A 22,077-nucleotide genomic window follows, 5' to 3' on the forward strand; every position below is an offset into this window, starting at 1 on the left:
CTATAATATATATATATATATATATATATATATATATAGCAGCACAACTGTTTTCCACATTTATAAAAAAAATACATTAGAATGATTTCTGAAGGATCTTTTGACACTGAAGACTGGAATAATAATGCTGAAAATTCAGCTTTTGCATTACAGAAAAAAAACTACATTAAAATACAAAAATGTTATTTTAAATTGCAATAATAGTTGACAATATTATGTTTTTTTTTCTGTATATTTGATCAAATAAATGCAGCCTTTAAAGCAGAAGAGATTCCTTTAAAAAAAAAAACTTACCGATCCTAAACTTTTGAACAGCAGTGTGTGTATATATATATGCAACAATATTTACACATAAAATTACCCATTTATACTTAAAATTAAAAACAACAGCAAAAATATGTATCAAATATCATCTAGAAAAATCTGTAAAAAAATCACATTCTGTACTATATATATTTTGAATTAGAAACTATGAAATGAATCACAAATTATTTAATTTACACTGACAGGAATAAAATAATTAGTGATTAATCCCATGATTATATAATAATAGTAATAATAATTATTATTGTCTATTAACATTTTTCTGCAGAGCCCAGTTTGACATCTTCTGCCCTACATCAGAGAATCAGCTAAGACAAAATTTATCTTCAGAAAAACATCACTAAGAACTCCATGTAATGTTTTGAGCTATAAAAAGCGCAACAGCTGAGGAATAAATATTTCCTATTTGTCATCTGAAGCACACAAGTTCCAAAACAAACCTACATGTGGAACATTCAGAAATATCTAGTAAACATCTTGCCTGTGGAACATACCTAGAAGTGTCTGTTACAGAAACAGGTGGGATGTGGAAGAGATGAGCAAGATGCATCTGGTGAGAGGTGGAAAAAGATGGAAATACAGACCGAAATACACAGTGAAGCATGTAGAGTGGGCTCTGATGTGAGTGCTGGACAAGGAGACACTGTAATAAGCCAACCTGTAATTGACAGCAAACACTGACAGACAGAGACAGACGTGTTTTCCATCATGTTTATGTGCAAACCTCCACCCAGTCTCTTTATCTCCCGTTCACATATTTCTATCGCTGTAAACCTCCCAGTCTCGACGTGTCTGCTGTTTTACAGCCTGGTAATGAGATAAAACATCTTCTTACTACAGCACAAGGTTGACTGAAGGAAGTTGTCATTCCTTATGGCTCTGTTTATGAGAGTGGGATGAATGAGCGTGTTTGTGGGTTGCAGTTTCTTGTGAGGACACTAGGGGGAGGTAGTTGCTGGAGCTAAAGCAGTACTGCAGTTATTTGTAACTGTCTGTTGCTGTCTCTGATACACTGATGCTGATCATCATCACACGCACACATTACCATACAACAAACACAACATTCACACTGGTGCAATTTCACATGTGAAACACAGCTGACGTTACATGGCGGCCCGTGATATTATGATGGCATGCTGGGTTGTCATAGCAACTACACTGGCCCCGGTTGGCGGGGAGACGGACTATCTGAAGGGCCACCGGGCCACACACACACATCCACACTGTAAATCGACACAAATTCTCACATCAACATGCTGGGTTGAAGACGACCCGCTGCTGGAGAGGAAATGAAATGCTTTGTCACTTCCTGCGAGCGCGCTAAGCAAACGCAGGGGGATTGGCAGAGTCACACAACATATGGGGCTGAGCCAGCTAATCTGTGCATGGAGAGAGAGCCCAGTGCCAACATTAAACCTAATGAACCCGGGCGTCAGATTTAGTATCTGCATCAGAGTCAACACGATTCCCTCGGTGGATGTAGAGCGGAAATTCTCCTCCGCATTTAGACTGATTAAACATGACTGGATCCAAACGTAGATTATCTTTCTGCGCTATTATGATGAAAATTAGAAGAGGAAGTTGAAATGACACTTTGGGAAATTTGATGAACATATGAACATGCACAAACACGCGGCTGCTGCGGGAAATCGCTCTAATCTCATTGCAGAATTACTGCCGACTGCTTCCAGCATACGCCACGGATCTGAGTCTGATTCACATAATCCCTTGAGTGAGAGACAGAGAGAGAAAAAGAGATTGAGGTTTGCTGCCTTCTTTTTTTCCTTTCATTACAATCTAAGCTGGAAATGAAGGTAAAATTGAGAAAGAGAGTCTTATGATACAGTGTGAATCAAAAGATTTTAGGATCAGTAATTTCCATTTCAAAGTAATGTTTTGGTGAGATTGTTCTACATACTGTATTGCCAAATAAACAATGTCTCTCTCTCACGCACACACAGTTGTGTTTCCATGTTTTATGGGGACATTCCATAGGCTTAATGGTTTTTATACTGTACAAACCATATTTTCTATCGCACTACACCTACCCTACACCGAAACCTAGCTCTTACAGGAGACTGTGCACACTTACTTTCTCAAAAAAAACTCTGCATGATTTATAAGCCTGTTTCCTCGTGGGGTCCCCACAAGGTCAAAATTTACTGGTATTACTATCCTTGTGGGGACATTTGGTCCCCATAACGTGATAAATACCAGGTACACACACACACACTCACAAATAGTCAGAGGAAAAATAAAGAATTCAAAGAATCAAAATTAAACATTGTAAGTTGCAAGTTAGTGTAACATAAAATATGTAAAAAAACAAAAAAAAAAACAAAAACAAGACATTAATTAACATAATAAATAATTATAATGCCACTATAATGGACTATAATGCCAGACTAAACTATGTAACATGTATGCAACATTTTTGAAATATGAAAGGCAACCTTTCATTGCATCTAAGCATTCTAAGACAACATTGTGCATTTTAGCTCACATTCTCCGGTGATTTATTAAAGGGCATAGTGATGCACAAAACATGATTTTAAAATGCATTTTACCTCATATTTTTTCATACTTAAAGGATTAGTTCACTTTCACATAAAAATTAACATATAATGTGCTCACCCTCTTGTCATCCAACATGTTCATGTCTTTCTTTCTTCAGTCGTAAAGAAATTATGTTTTTTGAAGAAAATATTTTTAGGATTTTTCTCCATACAGAGGACTATGGTACACCCAAATTTGAACTTCCAAAATCTAGCGAAATTATGGGCTATTTTCTTAAAAAAAAAAAAAAAAATTACAATTTATATACCTTTTAACCTCTAACACTCATCTTGCCTGGCTCTGTGTGAAATTGTTTTTTTTTTTCCGGTCTTGACAGTTAGGGTACGTCTAAAAACTTCAAAATCATCCTACATTGCTGTTTTTACCTTTTTTTTGTAAAGAGTGTTTGATCATCTTTGCATGTTAATTTTGTAAACTCTGGGTTGGTACTAGGACGACTTTGAAGTTGGGGGAGAAAATGAGAAGGGAGTTTTTAGACGTACCCTAACTGTCATGACCAGAAAAAAAGCGAATTCACACAGAGCTAGACAAGACAAGTGTTTGAGGTTAAAATGTATATAAATTTCAACTTGCATTTTGGAAGTTCAAATTTGAGGACACCATAGAAGTCCATTACATGGAGAGAAATCCTGAAATGTTTTCCTCAAAAAACATAATTTCTTTACAAGTGAAGAAAGAAAGACATCTTGGATGACAAAGGAGTAAGTACACTGCCCTCCAAAAGTTTGGAAACGCCCTAGAAAAGTGGGGTTTTGGACAATATTGACATGAATCCTTTTTAATTTGTGATAATTTTGCACTGATAAGGGACAACACAAACTATGAAAACATTTTATTACATAAACAGTTTATACATAGAAAAAACATACGTTTTCGATTCATCAAAATATCCACCATTAGCTGCATAATCTGGGCCTAAATTCATTGTATTCTAAACTAAATTGGCAATCAGTTGTTGAAGCTATTAAGGTGTGCTGACCCAAATATCGACATGTATATATTGCCATTATTATGTAATCAAAATAAAAATTATTATTGCTGGTCTTCAATGATAATGTCGAGTTACTTTAATGTATTTACACCAAAAAATGATAAGGATTTATGCTGATATCGTCCAAAACCACACTTTGCCAGGGGTGTTTCCAAACTTTTCGAGGGCAGTGTACATTATGTGTAAATTTTTGTTCTGGAAGTAAACTAATCCATTAAGTAATGTTATTTTACTAACATTAGTAATTGTAATCAAATTACATAAATTTAAAATGTAACGCATTGCATTAGTGCGTTATCAGGAAAATTAGAATACAGCTGCTGTGTGACACGTTATACACAACTCTGTTATTGAATATAAGGAATATCTCAGATTAACAATCACAAATAAAAACATCAGAAAGGCTAAACAGAAAGAAGAGATTATGACCAGGGAAACACAGTGTGCATCACACATTCACAGTGTGGACAGAGGCTAAGAGAGAGGAAGAAAGAGACTGAGAGTCCCACAGAGGTGACAACACCTATGGAGTGAACACCTGCTGCTCATGTCATGAGCATTGGACTGAACAAAGGCTTTGTGATTGAAGTTCTGTCACTGCTGCTCCTGTATGACACACACACTAACGCTGCGCTCAGTCACGACATCCTCCTCAACCCTGAGTGCTCTGCCGCTTGTGCCATCTCCACGGGAACAATCCCCAGCCGTTTCTGTGGAAGCGGGATGAGTGGCGTTCTACTAAAGAGCCTATTGTCCCTTCACACACTTCTCCAAACACCGTTACAGCCCTCACACAAGCTCCTGACCACCTCATCGCACATACGAGTGGAATATGTCTGCTGCACAATATACTATCAGGAAAACAAGAAATTAAAAAGAAAGTACCATGGAAATGTCAAGTCTTTTATTTTGATTTGGTTCAATACAATTAACTGAAGAGTTAATAACCATCGGTTTTTGATTGTAATGTGAGATGTGAACATTTTTTTAGGCATCGCCTGTAAATAAATGAACATTCATATTTTAAAATAAGCTTTGCTTAAAATTTAGAACAGAGTAGAAAGTTTATAATAATATAAAGGGAAAATAAAAAAGACTACAGTATTGCTTGTGGTCATATATCTCTATAACAGTCCCACTGTGTGTGTGGCAGGGTTGCCAGATCCACAGTCACAAATAGTCTTGAAAGTGAAACTATAAAACACAACAAGCTTAATCAAGTCCTAATAAATCTCTCCACCACAAACACATAAACACACTGAACACACAGAGTCCAGTGGGAAAAATAGATTACAAACCACATACAGTACAGCTGTTGTGAATGTTAGTGCACACTCTCACACAGAGAAAGAGAGAAAGCTGTTGCAGACTATCATTCCACTTAACCTTTCCAGTGAGACACACACACACCTGACCCAGCATCTGTTCTGTGTGTGCAGGTCGCAGCTGTACACCTGTGTCATCTCCTCTCCCGACTGTGTTCATAAGTGAATGTTATTACAATTTGGTGTGCGAGCTTGCTCTGTGTGTGTCTCGTCAGCAGTTCTTCTTTTTACTGGCAGCGCTCGGCTTCCTCAGGCAGTGAAACATTTTCTGCTGAATTAATCAATCACAGAGCATGATCTCTATGCATATGAATCTCACTAGATAAGTGAAGAGAACAGAAAGTTTCCAAACATTCATATAACATCCTCTTAATGTCAGTTCACATTATGACTAAGGTTTGTAACGACTGGGTTCCTCGGGAGGCTGCGCTGTAGGCTGATCACATCACCTGATCTATCACACATATCGCTTTTCAACCATAATGGTGAGTCAGTGCTTGACTAGGGATCCGAGGACCTCTCTTATATCTGGTCTGCTTATTCACTGATTTTAGTTTTGAAAACATACAACATATTATGATCCAAAAGTCATTTAATTTGCCATCTGTAAACAGCTCAAACAGCTTGTTATAGACAACAACTACACTGAAAGTGACTGTCATTGCTTCCTACTGAATAGCTATGTTAACTAATTACAGTATCTAGCCAACTGTTGTTACAATTTGTTGAATATCATGTTATGTTTATGTTTCTCCCCTTCTACTCTTTTTCCAAAGCAAAACCAACCATTCACCAGTCAACCAGTCACATTTGTAAAATGCTTTTGAAAGAAGTCTCTTATTATTTTACCAAACATACAGTCAAAAAAAGGATTTTTTTTTTAGTGATGGCAAAGCTAAATTTTCAGCAGCCATTACTTCAGTCTCCAGTGTCAAAAGATCTTTTAGAAATGTGAACCTGGACCACAAAACCAGTCATAAGGGTCAATTTCTTGAAATTGAGATTTGGATATCTGAAAGCTGAATAAATAAGTTTTCTATTGATGTATGGTTTGTATATTAAGACAATATTTGGCAGAGATACAACTATTTGAAAATCTGGAATCTGCTGGTGCAAAAAAATAAAATATTGAGAAAGTCAGCTTTAAAGTTGACAAAGTTGTCCAAACGAAGTTCTTAGCAATGCATATTACTATTAAAAAAATAAATTAAGGTTTGATATATTTATGGTAGGAAATTTCATCAATATCTTCATTGATCATGATCTTTACTTAATATCCTAATGATTTTTGGCATAAAAGAAAAATCGATCATTTTGACCCATACAATGTATTTTTGGCTATTGCTGCAAATATACCTGTGCTACTTAAGTTTTGTGGTCTAGAAATCTTTCTTACATGCTGATTTGGTGCCCAAAAACATTTCTTATTAATATGAATTTTGAAATCAGTTGTGCTGCTGTGCTGTCTGAAATTGTCTGAAAAAGTTACTTTTAAAAGTAATGCATTACAATATTGTGTTACTCCCCTAAAAAAAGTAACTAATTACATTACTTTTTATGGAAAGTAATGCATTACGTTATTTTTGCATTATTTTTTCTCATCTTGGCTAGGGTTGCTTTTGCAGTTTTTTTTTTTTAACATAAAAAGTTCTATTTTTGGCAAATGTTAAAGCCCTTTCAAAGGTGAAATGAATAAGCCTCAGGTGAAGGACATTTAAATTCATGTCTGTACAGTAGAGAGCACAACTCAAACAAACCTTTCAGCTGTGCTGCCATTCTGGATTGCATGAAGAATAGGAGAAGAAAGTTCAACACTCTTCAGCAATAAAAAAAGAAAGAAACACAAATGGGATTTCACTGTTTTATTTATTCTGAGGTATACTGAATCTTTTTTTTGTGCGGTTCACATTTAGTCAAGATCTGCAGTAAGCATCATGTTTATACAGCACCTCTGCACTCAGTCCTGATTTCTCTCAACATGGGGACAAGAGCGCTGTCAGTCAATAAATGGTAAAACTAAGTAACTGACATTACTTATTTGGATATTTTCTTGAAAATTAAAAAGTAATTTACTGGTCTTCACTGTCAGTTTTGATCAAATTAATGTGACCACTGAATAAAATGATTAATGTCTTTTAAAAAGCTTACTGATCCTAAACTTTTTAATGGTAGTATACTTTCATTTTTGGCTATCAGGTTTAAGCAGCCAAAGTGGTGCCAATATATCTGGCCCGCAACCAAATTTGCTTTGATGGAAAAGCACAGAACTGGCCCAGGCACCGCCACCGCTATCACAGCAGTGGAAAATGATAACACACACATACATACAAACAGTGTGTGTCCAGATTGAGAGATTCCACAGCACCCTGTGATCTCTCCCTCTCTCTAGGAAACCATGTTGCCCAGTGTGACCAGCAGACAGTCCCAACAGCTCGTTAACGGATCAGGCCTTCTATTGATCAGCAAGCTAATTATGACTCACTCTCTCTGTCCTTTTCTTTCTCTTGACACCCAATACACCGCAACGTGAGTGTGTGTGATGAATACGTGCGTCGCCATTCAAACTACCTATTTACCCAGCCTGACGTCAGAGCGGATCTTCCATCTCTCTGGTCTCAGAAGTAGAATGTGTGTCGATATCATCTTCCACAGGATAATCAGACAGGATCATATAACCCGTTCCAGTTCAATTACAGTAAACCACTCCAATCAGCTGCTTCCAGCAATAACACACAGCTAGTGACGTCCAGTTAGTATGTGTATGTGGGCATTGGAAAACAACCTACATCCTCCTCTGCTTCAACCACATTATTGTTTCTCTATGTCTTTCCTCGACTTTCTCTTACTCTCTCCACTCACAAAAAAGTACCCAAAAGTATTACTGTAAATTCTGAACAAATTCCAAAGTACGTGAATACAGAAAATCATTCAGCACCATTGTAATATTACCAAATGACACATCACATCATCAGGGTACTTCCTCTATTTCAGCCCTCTCATCATGTGATGTCTTATAATCTCTATTTCTGTCTCTGTATATGAGGTATGGGTATGTGGGTGGATCCCTCAATGCCCTAAAGCAGCCCATAATAAGGAGGACAAGCACCTCACCATGGCGACCTTGCTGTGCTTAATAAAGCATACAGAATAATGTTTTGAAGCACTGAAACATGCAAATCCACTGCTGTTCACAAGTTTGGGGTCAGTAAGAATATATGAAAAAAAAAAAAAGAAAATTCTGTAATCAATTACTCACCCTCACATATTTCCAAAGCTGTACGACCTTCGTTTATTTTCAAGACACAAATTAAGATTGGCTCTTCGTGAGATTGCAATGAAAGATTGCAGTGAAAGACTGTAAAGATTATTAAGGGAGTTTGCAAATGTTTTGTTGATTTAATACAACAGTTCAATAAACAAGAAATTAATATTAAGTGACTTACATTGTCTGACTATAACAATATTGCCTGATTTTGCTCTATTTCGTCATCGAAAATAGTTTCAAAGTAACAGCTGAGTCGCTGCGCATCTCCAAGTAAACACAGCGATGTTTTGTTTATGAATGAACGTGCGGTTTTAAACATATCTGAGTTAATGATTCAACTACCCATTCATAAAGATAGTCACTTACTTAGTTCCTGAATGAATCAACTATTAAAATGAATCAGATGAATAAATGATTCAGTGATAATCTTGCTGTCACCTACTGCTAGTTTTAATTTTATTTTTAAAGTATCATTTTAGTTACATAAATCATTTCAATAAATATTTCTGTTTTTCAAAATGTTATATTTACAACATTAATCTCATAACATTGTTATAAATTTAAAACATCCATGTCACCTCTGAGCCTCATTAAACGTCTGTAAATATACCTACATGCCACTTTTGTGTAGTGCAAATTAATTTCTTTTGTTTTTTTTTGATTATTTGAATTAGAAATGTAAAAAAAGCTTATACATATACACTGTATGTGATTTTGCTGTGCATGTGCTCAGGACAGTAGGACATAGCGACGGTTTGAGTTAAAAATCTTCATTTGTGTTTTACTGAGGAAACAAAGTCACCTACATCCCTTTACTATCCACTTACTATCCCTTTAAGACCATTCTATGCCACTGAATATATAATCATAATATATATATATATATGTATAGCATAATAATGCAAGCAGGCCCACACACTTTCAAACGACAACAAAATATTAATTCCTAAGAATATTTAGATCATGAAAATTAAGTATGAAAATAATAGATACTTTAAAAAAAAGTGAAAAAATAGTAAATAAACATTTTTTTAACGAAAAGTGCAAAGTAACAAGTAGAAAAAAAATACACAAAGAATTTGGAGATTTTTCCATCTACAGATTTTTCAGTAGAGTAATAGAGGGCACACTATTACTGAAAAACACAATCCCTACTTATATGCACAAAGTTTTATGTACAGCATGTGTCTTGCATGTAAACAAGGTACATCACATCTGGTTTATATATCTGAACGCAAAGGTCTTACAGGTTTGGAACAATCAGATACTGCTTCTAAACTTGTGCAGTTGCATCTCAAGTGCTGCTGCCATTTAAGCAAAACATAACAAAGCAATCACTAAGACATTCCGAAATCCATGTGCATTTTGCAATTCAACTTTTCGCTCAAATTGTTTTGCTGATAACACAATTTGCTCTGAAAAAAGCAAATCTACAGCAGGGAGTTCCTCTGTCATTTCAGTGAGAATGCAGAGACAGTATTTTACGCGGTAAACAGCCTGTGACAGCACACTGTACGCACCAAACTTTGCATACTCAAGCAACTCATTTGCATACCAATTTGCATGTAGTCTCAGGTCAAACAGTCACACTGTTGCTAATAGATGTTAATAAAAAACTGTTAGTACAAGAGATTCGACACCAAGCCAAATCTGTGTGTGTCTGTGTACAGATTACAGTACATATGTGCTGGAGAGCATTCAGAGCCTCTTGAAGAAAGAACTCCATCTGTGTGTGTGAGTGATTAAGTGTGTGGGTTTACATGGGTGTAAAAGAGATGTCTGTTGAGTTAGTGCTTTCATTTCATTTTAATTTTTGCTTTTTACTGATCTTACTTTAGTTGCAAAATTTCTCAATGTACGCAAATATGGTATGACTAAGGTGCAGTTTTTCTTGTCATGCCAAAAAACACTAAACTGAAAACTGATTGCATATGTGTATGTTTTTCGTGTGTCAGACTGCTACCATGAGTATGTGTGCCCAGTGTGGTAGTCCTTCAGTGGGGGCGTGAAAGGCTCTCCCCTTCTCTCGCTCCATCCACCATGCAAATGAGCCCTATACACAGCTCTTAATAACACTCAACACACAACCCGACACTCACCTCACCGTCCTCCCACTCTCCCTGTCCTCTCTACTGTCACTCCATCTTTTCTGTCTATTTCAGGTCTGTGCAAATCATTTCATTTCTTCACCCTTCCCCCCTTCTCATGTCTTTGTCTTATTTTATACCTTCTTGTTTTCTTGAGTGTTCTTTATTTAGCAGAGCAAGGCCCTAATTTACATAGCCTATGGCCACTGTGAGAGAGAGATAGAAAGCAGGAGGGAAATTCCTTTGGCCTTCTTGATGGTACTGGAGGTTGAATCCACACCTCTCTCACCATCTCTCACTCCCGCAAACGCTCAACACAAGCCAAATAGGGAATCGAAGAAGAAAACAATACGGCTGCCAACTATCTCTCAGTGTGTGTCTTCCTTTATGATCATGTTGTTACAGGCAGAGATGTTTTAACATAATTTCTCAAAGAATCGACCCAAGTCCCATTTTCTCCACTCTTCTTTGCATATCGTGTGTTTTTAATAAACAACATGGTTCTGAGTGAAAATAGCCACATCATTCAAATCATATTCAAAACATTCAGTTTACGACCAAAAATAGCCTTGTAAAAATAGCCTACAACACTACACCTGATATAATATGTCAAGGGCTGAACTGTTTCTCAGGCCCACACACGTTCACCGTGACATGCAAAACAGGCAACTTTACAAGTCAAATTTCAATTATATGATGCCATGCAATAGAGCAGACAGCTGTACATACTGTACAAACACCCCTTCATTTGTGTCTTTTTAATTTAAGCATTACTATTTGATTATTAGTGATGCTTGCTAAAATTTCACTAATAACACGTTTACAATACAATTACGATGACATTCAAAAATGCTGTTTGCTATAAGAAATTAATAGTTTTATTAAGAAAGGATTATTTAAATTAATTAAAAGTGACAGTTAAGACTATTAAAAACTATCATAAAAATATCAAAAACCTATTTCAAATAAATGCTGTACTTTTGAACTTTCTACCAATCAAAAACTAATAAAAAATCTATTATGGATTCTGAAAAATTATGAAACACCACCACTGCTTGTACCATTGATAATCATTTTTCTTGAGCATCAAATCAGTATATTAGAATGATTTCTGAAAGAATTATGTGACACTGATGACTAAAGAAATGGCTGCTGAAAAAAGTAATACGTTAAAAAATAAATGAAAATATATTATTATAGAAAACTGCTATTGTAAATTGTAATAATATTTCACAATACAGCTGTTTTTACTGTAAATAAACACAGCCTTGATGAGGATAAGAGGCTTCTTTTAAAAACATTTAAAAAATATTCAAATATTCAGTCATGACTGATACTTCAAACTGTGTGGAGGAGCGAATTTTGCCTTGTATACAATAAAACAGAAGAAAAAAATTAAAAGCACCTTATCAGCTACATATAATGCACTAAAAACCACTCAGAACATCTCAGCAATAGCACAAAAAGGCCCTGGCAAACACCCACAACACCCTAGCATTGTGGAGGCGACTTCTGCATGGGCAAACACCACTCACATTGCCTTCAGAAAATGTAGTACGTTTACTTCATCCCTCTTGTTTGACGAAGACAAACAAAACAAAATAATTAGAAACGAGTTCGAAAAAGTGAAAACCAAGTCAGTGATGGTTAAAATATTCCAAGAAGAATTCTACATGATGTTGATTTTCTAAGAGAGGGCATGCTCAATGTGAACACATTTCTAGAAAGTGAATAAAAATAGACATTGCTTGGAGCTATAGTGAGTGAGAGGAAGCAAAACCCTGTGTGTGTGTATGTGTGTATTCTCCTCCGCAGTTTGTTAGGGTCAGTGTGAAGAGCGCTGGTGTGTAGTGTGCTCTCTCTGGCCGCCCCCTCAGGCCCTGCTGTTGTGTAACCACCGCATTGCAGTCGCACACAAAAACACATAATGACTGAAGTGGCATATATGTGGGATAACACAAGTGTCTTCATGCGTAACTATGCGTGTGGGTCAAGTTTTGCCCACAATGTGGAGAGCAAATACCCTCATAGTAACAGTAAACCTGAAATCATACTGTGGGGAAAAGCAGATATCCTCCAGAAGAGAAACAGCTTAATAAACATACTAAATAATGTATTATAGAAATAAGCAAAACGTATTTTATGATGGTTATGTTTAGAGTTAAAGCAATGGGGCTATTGCAGGGATTTTGAGAAGTTTTTTATGTTCTTTTTTACTTGGAAAATACACCAAAAATGTATTTGCTCATTGTGGGACAGGATGCAGCAGACAAAATGTGCATCTTAATGCATATGGCTATAAAGAGGGAAAAGGGTTTACAGCTAAACAGTCTAACAACTAAAACAAAGAGCTAAAATATATACATTCAAACCAAAATTTATTCAGACACCTTTAACACAGTTTATTTACTATAGTTTAGAAAATGGTAATAAAATATGACAAGAACAGAACAAATTCATCTTGATGATGTCATATAACTTTAATAGAAAGGTACGTAACAAAACATGATCAGGTCAAAGTGTCAAATCAAATTTTTGGTCCCAAATTTTTTACCAGTTTTACTGGTAGTCCATTGTATGAAGAATTATTGGGTATAATATGTCACAGTTTACTTTATTTTGCTATCCTCACTTACATAAATGGACTATAGTGTCCTGCACCCACTAGCAAAAAAATATATAAAAAATTATATCTGGTGTCTGAATAATTAGGGCTAAAATATGCATTATTTTTTCCCCCAAATTCCATTATTTCCGTTTAATTTTTTCTGGATTCTGTTTTTTTTTTCCATTTTGATTTTTCTAGAATGTGTTTTAATGGTTATTAACTTACATTTTATTAATCAAAAACCATGTCTAATTACTTCAAATCATGAAACATACAATATTCAACTGCAAATTATTAAAATTCGAACCAAAATTATTTTTTACGGCCCTATGAAATATGTCTTTTTTTTTCCAGTTTTCCATTATTTTTTTGGATCATCAAAATAATAATCAAAAGCATCTGTAATTAATTTATTTTATACAAAATTAATTATCATATACCCCATACACCATGATAATTCATATTTCTGCAAAATAAATTCTGGTAAATATAGTTTTCTGGTAAATATTTCTTTAAAAAATGTTCAAACATCATTACATTAATATATTTTTGTTACAGTTTATTAACTTTTATTTTGATGAGTTTGCTGTGAAAACCTTTAAGTTTCTGTTTGTATATAATATGATGATAGTTTTTCTCAAAAGAAATGGTCAAATGCTCATGACACGCAAAACATGCAGGATTCATATTCAAATAGTATTTTTGCAGCTTAATGATCACAGAAACTAGTCCATATCACATTTTAATTTAAGTGTACTGACCTACTTTTGATGTATCCATCCAAAATTTGATAAATTCCGTGACATTCCATGTTATACAGTAAATTCCATTTTTATGACTGGATTTCACAATTCTTTCTGCGTTTTCCACATTATGGAAATCAAAGAGCCCCAATTAGCTAGTCATTTGATGGACGTTTAGTTAGTCAAACATCCTGAGCCATAGTGTAAGGATAGGGGATAGAAAATATTAACTCAATTTAAAATAATAGAAATTAATGGAATTCTTTATTGCCATGCATCCATGGCATTCAACATCCAAGGAATCATTCCATTGTATAGGTTCTTTAGAATATTAAGTTATTTTAAGAGCTGTTCGCTAAAAGTTCTTTGCTTTTTTATGGTATCGCTGCAAACCCTTTCTTTTTGAAGCCTTTATTTTGCAGAGCATATGCTAAAAACTACAATTCTAAATTCATTCCAGAGAGGACACCACAGAGAAAGTGGGCTAAAATCTGCAGATAAATACAGAAAAAAGATTGTAAGAGCAGTGGTTACGCTCACAGCAGGTGTGTGGAGCCTGGCCTGGATCTTCTGCTAAAGCTCCAACAAGTGTTAGAAGAACATTTCCCATTGTTCCTTGTTTCGTCAAGCAATCACGGACAAGTGGTAAAGACTGAGAGAAGAAAATAATCTAACCGCGAGAACACACACTCTGGTCCCCGAGGGCACTGTGCAACACACACAGCTTGACACGATTAGAAACCCAGTGGGAGACGAGTTAAAACAGTACAGAGAGAGAAAGTGGGAATGGGCTGGATAAATGGCACTCTGTCTATTTACCAGTGACATCTTTCCAATATCCAACAGCAGGTGATAAACAATGTGAAGAGAGAACAAGAAAGAGCAAATGATAGAGAGATAAAAAGACAGAGACTGCTAAACTAGAGTAAATATAAGAAGAAAACACTTTCTCTGCCACACAGTCATTTCTCAATATTATTTCTTCACCAATTTCACACAAACACACAGAATTTCAACCCTCGGTGTCACAATATGGCTGTGACAGAGACAGAGGCCACAGACGGGGACCAGACTGAGAATAAACATAGCTGGACTAAATTTAATCCACTAAAGTCTATAGTGAAAACTGATCAGCATCAAAATGAGAGGGAGGCACCAAAGACAACTCCCAATAACCCTTGTTCAGCTCAACGGAGAGCTGTGGTGAAATCGGTTCATTGCAACAGGCCTCCAGTGCACTCACTGCAATACCCGGCTCTTACATCGCACTCTTAGGCAAGTTTCTAAAAGTTACAAAATACGTGAAATAGGTCAAAATATAGCTGTGCTGGGTCATTCTAGTGGGAAATGGGGGTTCAGTTATTTCAAAATGTGTTTTCAACAAGACTTTAACTTTAAGGAAGTCTGTTTCAATTTCAGAGTAAAAAAGAGGTAATTGTGAGACTTTAATTCGTAAAAATACAGTCATAATTATGACACACAAAGTCACAACTGCAAGATATTTGCAAATGTAACAATACAGAGTTGCAGTTTAAAGAAAACATTCACAGATGTACAGTAAAGCCACAATTATGAGTAAATAAATAAAGTTGCGATTGCAGTATACAGTTGCAATGTCTTCTAATTTATTTTTTACACCAAGGTGAAAACAGGCTTCCATAATACATCCATTAAGGGAGATATAAAGAAATATGCTGTTTTTTTGTTTGAATGTATGACTTTTTTCTGACTGAAACATTTTTTAAAACATTTAAACTTTTTGAATAAAGTAGTCATCCCTTACCATAAAGAAGTATACTTCAAGTTTATTTCATTAAGTATACGTAAGTAAAGTTTAAGTATATTATTAAGTATACTTTATGTGGTAAGTATACAAATGTCAGTGTACTAGTAGTATACTTGTAAGTGTACTATTTCAATACTCCTTGGGACTAAATTGGGCCACTTTCTAGTATATAAAAGTATAGATTTAATTATACTTTAAGTATAACAGTAGTAAACTTTGAATACACAACTAGTTTATATCTATGTTTTAGTTTGTCTTGCAACTATACTAAAAGTGAGCTTATAGGTATACTGATAGTTTACTAATTAAATACTTGTAGCATTTTTAGTACACTTTGAAGTATAGTCTCAGTAAACTTCAAGTTTGGTAGTTTTATACCGCAAATAAACTCGCAAGTTCATACTTTAACTATACTACTATGTCCCATTTAGGTATTAATCTGCATTATATTATTATATATATGAATATATAAACAGAAAATATCAAAAGAAAGAACAGAAAAGAAAGAACTTTTTATTCTAGCTTCATGCATTCTTTTTTATAAACACTTGAATATGGGTAAGTTTCATAAATAATAATAAAAAAAGAAATAAATAAACAACATTTTGAACAAAAAGCTAAAAAAAGACAATGAAATGGATTCAAAGTGATAATAAAAACGTAGATGGAGTCAATCAGAACCCCAAAGCTTGACAGTCATTATTACCTCATCATGGGTCACATTTTATTCCATAATGTTACAGTTTGGATGCTGTTTTATGACTGATGATCGTGTTAAAAACGTGTGAAAGCATCAGTTGTTTCAGTTTCTCCTTCGTTTGTGTTTAGCAAATTCTGTACAGAAGATATGCCCCTACCGTAACAATGAAAACATGGATTATCGGAGAACAATATTGCTTAAATATATTTAGAATTTTTCTAAGTTGAAGTATGAAATAACATTTTAAGTGTATTTGTGAGATTTGCATGCTGTATTTGTGAGAAGTACATAAAAAAGTAGACTGAAAGTATACTTTCCTATTTTTTAGTTTAAAAGAAGTATACTAATAGCACACTTGAAAGACACCATGAGAATGAGCAAATGACACAATTTTCTTTTTAGTAAACAAAAGGTAAAAGTTGGTGACGTTTTGAGCAAAGGAAGCACGGATGTGGTTTGTAGTGCAGGACAAAAACACATTCATGGTGCTTATGTTTTTTCTCACACATGCACGTATATACAGATACACGTATGTGCAGCCGTGTCTTCTTTTCCTTCATCTATTTTTTTTTGGTCTCTGTTTCTGTACTCAGGCATGCTGCTTCCTTCCCAAACCCTCAAACACACTTGATTGAGGAGGTGTGTGTGTGGGTGGGTGGAGAGGGTGCTTCAATGCTTTCATCTCAGGGTGACACAGAATCCCTCCCCAGTATTATATCATCTGCACCTGCACTCAGTGTGTGTTTGCCTGTGTGTGTGTGTGTGTGTGTGTGTGTGTTTTTATGCGTGCACAGGGGCAACCACACCTGCCTACTTAATGTAAACTCTTGATGCTGACAATATCTTAAGATGGCGAAACACTAGGAAGCACCCCCCCCCACACACACACACATTTACCACAGAGTATGAATCAACAAAGCTTTACTAGAGCGAAAATAAAGAGGAACAATGTAGCTAAAAAAGTATTGTACTTCTGTATATTATGCTTAAAACATAGTTCAAGGGATAGTTCACTCAAAAATGAAACGTACGTCATCATTTACTCACTGCTATGTTGTTTTAGACTTTTATTCCCTGTGTCGAGCTTAAAAAAATGTATTTTGAAGAAAGCTGGGATGCTAACGACATTGAACCCCATTGGCTTACACTGTTTGGATAAAAAAAATCCAGACATTTTTTCGAAAAAGAAATAAAATAAATTAGAAAAAAAAAAGGGTGTCAAATCCATCACCTTTCACATACATTATGAAAAAGACATATTTTTCAGAATTCAGAGTAAAGTGTGCTTCATTTTTGAGTGTTCTATCCCTTCCTCCTTCATTTTCAGGAATTTTTATGCCTGTCCTGTTTCAATGGCTAGACGTGGTCATTTAGTCTGTACATGCTTAGAAGGTAATAAGATCCTCTTCCAGTTTCTATTCTCTTTTTATGGACCTAAGGCATTGCAATGTCCTTTGTATTTCTCTTTCCTGTCAATCCAAACAGACCCTTTGTATCTGTGTAATGTGTATGCTTGACTAATCAGTGTGAGGCCAGTTAGAAATTAGGAGAATAGTTTTAGGCTAAAACCTAAATTGCTGCTACTGGTAAACCAGTATCCTAATGATTTTAACTGGTAAAACAGTATACCAATGATTTTATTGTGCAAATTATTTTTATATATATATATATATTTTTTTTTTAATTGGATCCCATGATTTTTAATGAAAACGTCATAGCTAATATTAGTATTAATGTTTTGCATACATAAAATTTTGCTGTAATGACATATCTGGTGCCATATAATAAACTCATATTTAGATCCAATCAACAACCGATGGATAGTTCCCACCCATTTTATTCTTTTTTAGTAATCTGCTTTTTGAAAGCCTGTTTTAGCCACTAAGTAAAAAAATTGAAAAAGTTATTACGACTTTTTATCTCACAATTCTGACTTTTTTTCTCAGAATTGTGTGATACAAACTCACAATTGCAAATTATAAAATCAGAATTGCAACTCGCAATTCTGATTTTTTAAATCTTTATCTCACAATTGTGAGAAAAAGTCACAATGGCAAGATATAAGCTTGTAATTCTGAGAAAAAAAAGTCAGAATTGTGAGTTTATATCTCAGATTTGCAAATTCTTTTGTCACAATTCAGACGGCAATTGTGAGTTTATATCACAATTCTGAGAAAAAAGAGATAAATTAGCAATGGTGAGTTATAAAGTGTACTGAGGGAGAAAAAGATGTGTTCTCACAATTGCGAGTTTATCACAATTAATAAACTTGCAATTCTGAGAAAAAAACTCAGAATTGTGAGTTTATATCTCACAATTTTTACTTTATCTCTCATAATTAAGAGTTTATTTCTCAAATTTGCGAGTTTATGTCACAATTCTGACTTTATAAGTCACAACTGTAAGTTTATATCTCACAATTCAGAGAAAAAAAACAAAACTCGCAATTGTGAGTTATAAAGTGTACTGAGGGAGAAAAAAGACTGATGTGCTCTCACAATTGTGAGTTTATATCACAATTTTGACTTTATCTCTCAGAATAAAGAGTTTATTTCTCAGATTTGCGGGTTTATGTCACAATTCTGACTTTATAAGTCGCAACTGTAAGTTTATATCTCACAATTCTGAGAAAAAAAAAAATAAACTCGCAATTGTGTTATAAAGTGTACTGAGGGAGAAAAAGATTGATGTGTTCTCACAATTGCGAGTTTATCACAATTCTGACTTAATAACTCACAACTGTGTGTTATAAAGTCAGAATTCTGAGATATAAACTCGCAATTCTGAGAAAAAAGTTTGTCACGCAATTCTGACTTTATAACTTGCAACTGTGAGTTTATTTCTCACAATTCTGTGAAAAAAGATGTGAAAAAAAAGTCAAAATTGTGAGATAAAAAGTCATTTTTATTTTTTATTCAGTGGCGTAAATGGGCTTCCATATTCTCCAGATGTACATCTCAATAAAGAAGAAATTATATATATCCACTTCCATTTCATGTAGAATGGCTTTCTGTTGAAGGGCTTTTATTTTAAATATTTCCAGAAATTACATAAAGTGTTTACATTAAGACTTACTTTTTTTCTGCAAACACCAAATATTTTTTTAAAATTTTATTTTATCTTTACAAGGAATCAAAACAACAACGGCAAATTGACTTTCACTGTATGCACAAAAACTCAAGAAACTCTTTCAACAAGGGACAATTTTCTGTAAAGCTTTTGTGACAATATGTATTTGAAAAGTACTATACAGTCAAACCTGACATAAGTTAAATGTGTTGAAATGTGAAATACTTGAATGCACATATTCATCTCTCTTCCTCTAGAGGTGTAACTGCAAATCTGAGCAAATACATTTTCAAGAGGACTTTTGTGATTAAACACCGGAGAAATGGAGAGTGCTCAGGTCCTGCCACAGATTTCGAATAGAAGAATTAGTTTTCAGATCGGGGTGTAACTGAAGCACCGAGGTTTGATTTAGTCCTGGCTCTTCTGAAGAGGTGCGTGTTATAGTGTGTCGGGTAACAGATACATGCTGCTCAAGTGTTCGCAGACAGGATGTGCTCTAACCTTAAGTACAGACCTCAGAGCTGCAGGCTTTTTTCAAAATAACTACACATTCACACATGCACAACTATAAGCGTTTAGCCTTAAACCTTAATAGCCCAACCCTAACCCTAACCCCGTTTGCTTTCTCTCTGAGAGTTTCTCTCTACCTACCTCATTCTCTTTCTTCCTGCTCTCCTTTCTTGTTTTTGGTTACCTGAAACCTCTTTTCACAGTCACTCCTTCTCAACTCTAAAAAAAGGCTTTGGTATTCACAAAAAGCAAACACATACATTGTAAGGCATTGCTCTACTATTTTTTTTTTAATTTCACAAATATTATTGGGTGATAATCTTTTTCTAGGTTTGTGTGAGAGAAAGATAAAGAGAGAAAGTGCAACCTCTAAGATACTTCCGTCCAGTCTATTATGTAGGTGTTTGGTGTGTGAGTGGGTGGGTGTGTATGTGTATGATAGCGAGAGAAACTGAACAAGTTCTCCTTCCTGAAGCTATAATCATAATAGCACTTAGTGCTTTTTTCACTTTAAGCTCTAGATAAAACTCAACCTAACCCACACCTAAATTCAATCCTGTTTTAAATAATACCGTGCACACAAATTTGACCCTGAGATCAGAAAGCAACACCGTCCTACTTCGTTCAGCTTTAGTCCAGCCCCCTAAACAAAAAAAGACGTTGCTTCATTCACAACAGAGAAACCTCAAGGAACTGATCCCTACAGACCGTCTACGATTACAGACACGAAACACAGCCCGAAGAGAGTGAAATATGGATGAGAGACACTCTCTCAAGTGCTACATGTGGAAAAACGTGAAATGAACAGGATGGAGGGACTTGTAGATTACGTCTCTGTGATTAAAAGTGAAATATGAGACATCATTCTAGTCTCCGCCTCACTGGCATAAAACCTGACAGCAGGTTCCACAGAGGGAGAGAGTAAGTATGTGTATCCTGTTCTAATAAGATTAGACGTCGAGATGGGATTAGTTTCATCCTGGCGACATTCCCATTCCAGGCTGCCCTAAAGACAAGAGCATGTACTTAGCTGCACTGTCAACATTTAAACTAATGATCACAAACAGAGCTTACCCTCACAGATGGTGCTTCATGAGGGCGTGACTTCAACAAAAAAATACTCTTTAATGACTCAAATAAAGTGTTTCTTCCTGAAAAAAGATAACACTGATTTGAAGTCTGGAAGAAGTGCTCCTGACACACAGAGCAGTGGTGCTAATGTAGATGATGCAGATTTGAGCCTGGTCTGCAACATCTCTCCCCTGCAGCAAATGTAAGATATTTTATGCTGGTTTGGCACTGATAAATTTGTAAAGATGCCAAAAATAATCTATCAAAAGATGATTAACTGATGATTAAAGAACCATCTTGTGAAGTCCAGCACACCAGGGTCCAAAAGTCCAATTTCACAGAATTAAAGTAAACACCTAAAGTAAAAAAAAAAAAAAAAAAAAAACTCCTCAAAATACATAAATAAATAATAAATACATATGCATGTATGCATGGACTGTGTGTTACAAAAACATTAAAAATTGCTGATTAAAACTTGCAGAATCTGCCAAATGTTAATTTTACCAAAATAAGAGGGATGATACAAAATGCATGTTATTTTTTATTTAGTACTGACCTGAATAAGATCTGCAGGAGAGTCCGCAAGAGAAAAAAATTGTTGAATTTATAAAAATGACCCTGTTCAAAAGTTTACATACACTTAATTTTACTATTGTGTTGTTACCTGAATGATCCACAGTGTGTTTTTTTTTTTAATTAGGTAGTTTAGTTTCATTCTGTTCAAAAGTTTACACCCCTGGCTCTTAATGCATTGCTTTCCCTTCTGGATCATCAGTGAGTGTTTGAATCTTCTGTAATAGTTGCATATGAGTCCCTCACTTGTCCTTAGTGTAAAAAGATGGAGCTCAAAATGATACAGTCATTGCTGGAAGGTGTTCAAATACACCAAAATGCTGAAAAACAAAAGAATTTGAGGGACCCGAAGAATTTTTATGAAGATCAGCGGGCAGTTAAACTGATAAACAAGGGACTCATGAACAACTATCACAAAAAAAAAAAAAGTAGACACAGTATTAAGAAT

The 22,077-nt window shown here is 35.0% G+C and overlaps 1 protein-coding gene across 3 annotated transcripts in view; it reads right to left on the minus strand.

Annotated features, from left to right (window-relative positions):
* The window catches only part of si:dkey-172j4.3 (diacylglycerol kinase delta), a 74,349-nt gene that overhangs the window by 33,946 nt on the left and 18,326 nt on the right, over positions 1 to 22,077 (minus strand). Inside the window, exon 1 of one of the 3 annotated variants that reach the window (XM_051115434.1) lies at positions 14,461 to 14,560. The exons of the other annotated variants lie outside the window; for them this stretch is intronic. The gene's annotated coding sequence lies outside the window, so the exon portion shown is untranslated. Of the gene's footprint in view, positions 1 to 14,460; positions 14,561 to 22,077 lie in introns of those variants that run through there. 3 annotated transcript variants of the gene reach the window in all.

Source organism: Labeo rohita, chromosome 7, assembly GCF_022985175.1.
Source record: "Labeo rohita strain BAU-BD-2019 chromosome 7, IGBB_LRoh.1.0, whole genome shotgun sequence".
Lineage (NCBI taxonomy): Eukaryota > Metazoa > Chordata > Actinopteri > Cypriniformes > Cyprinidae > Labeo > Labeo rohita.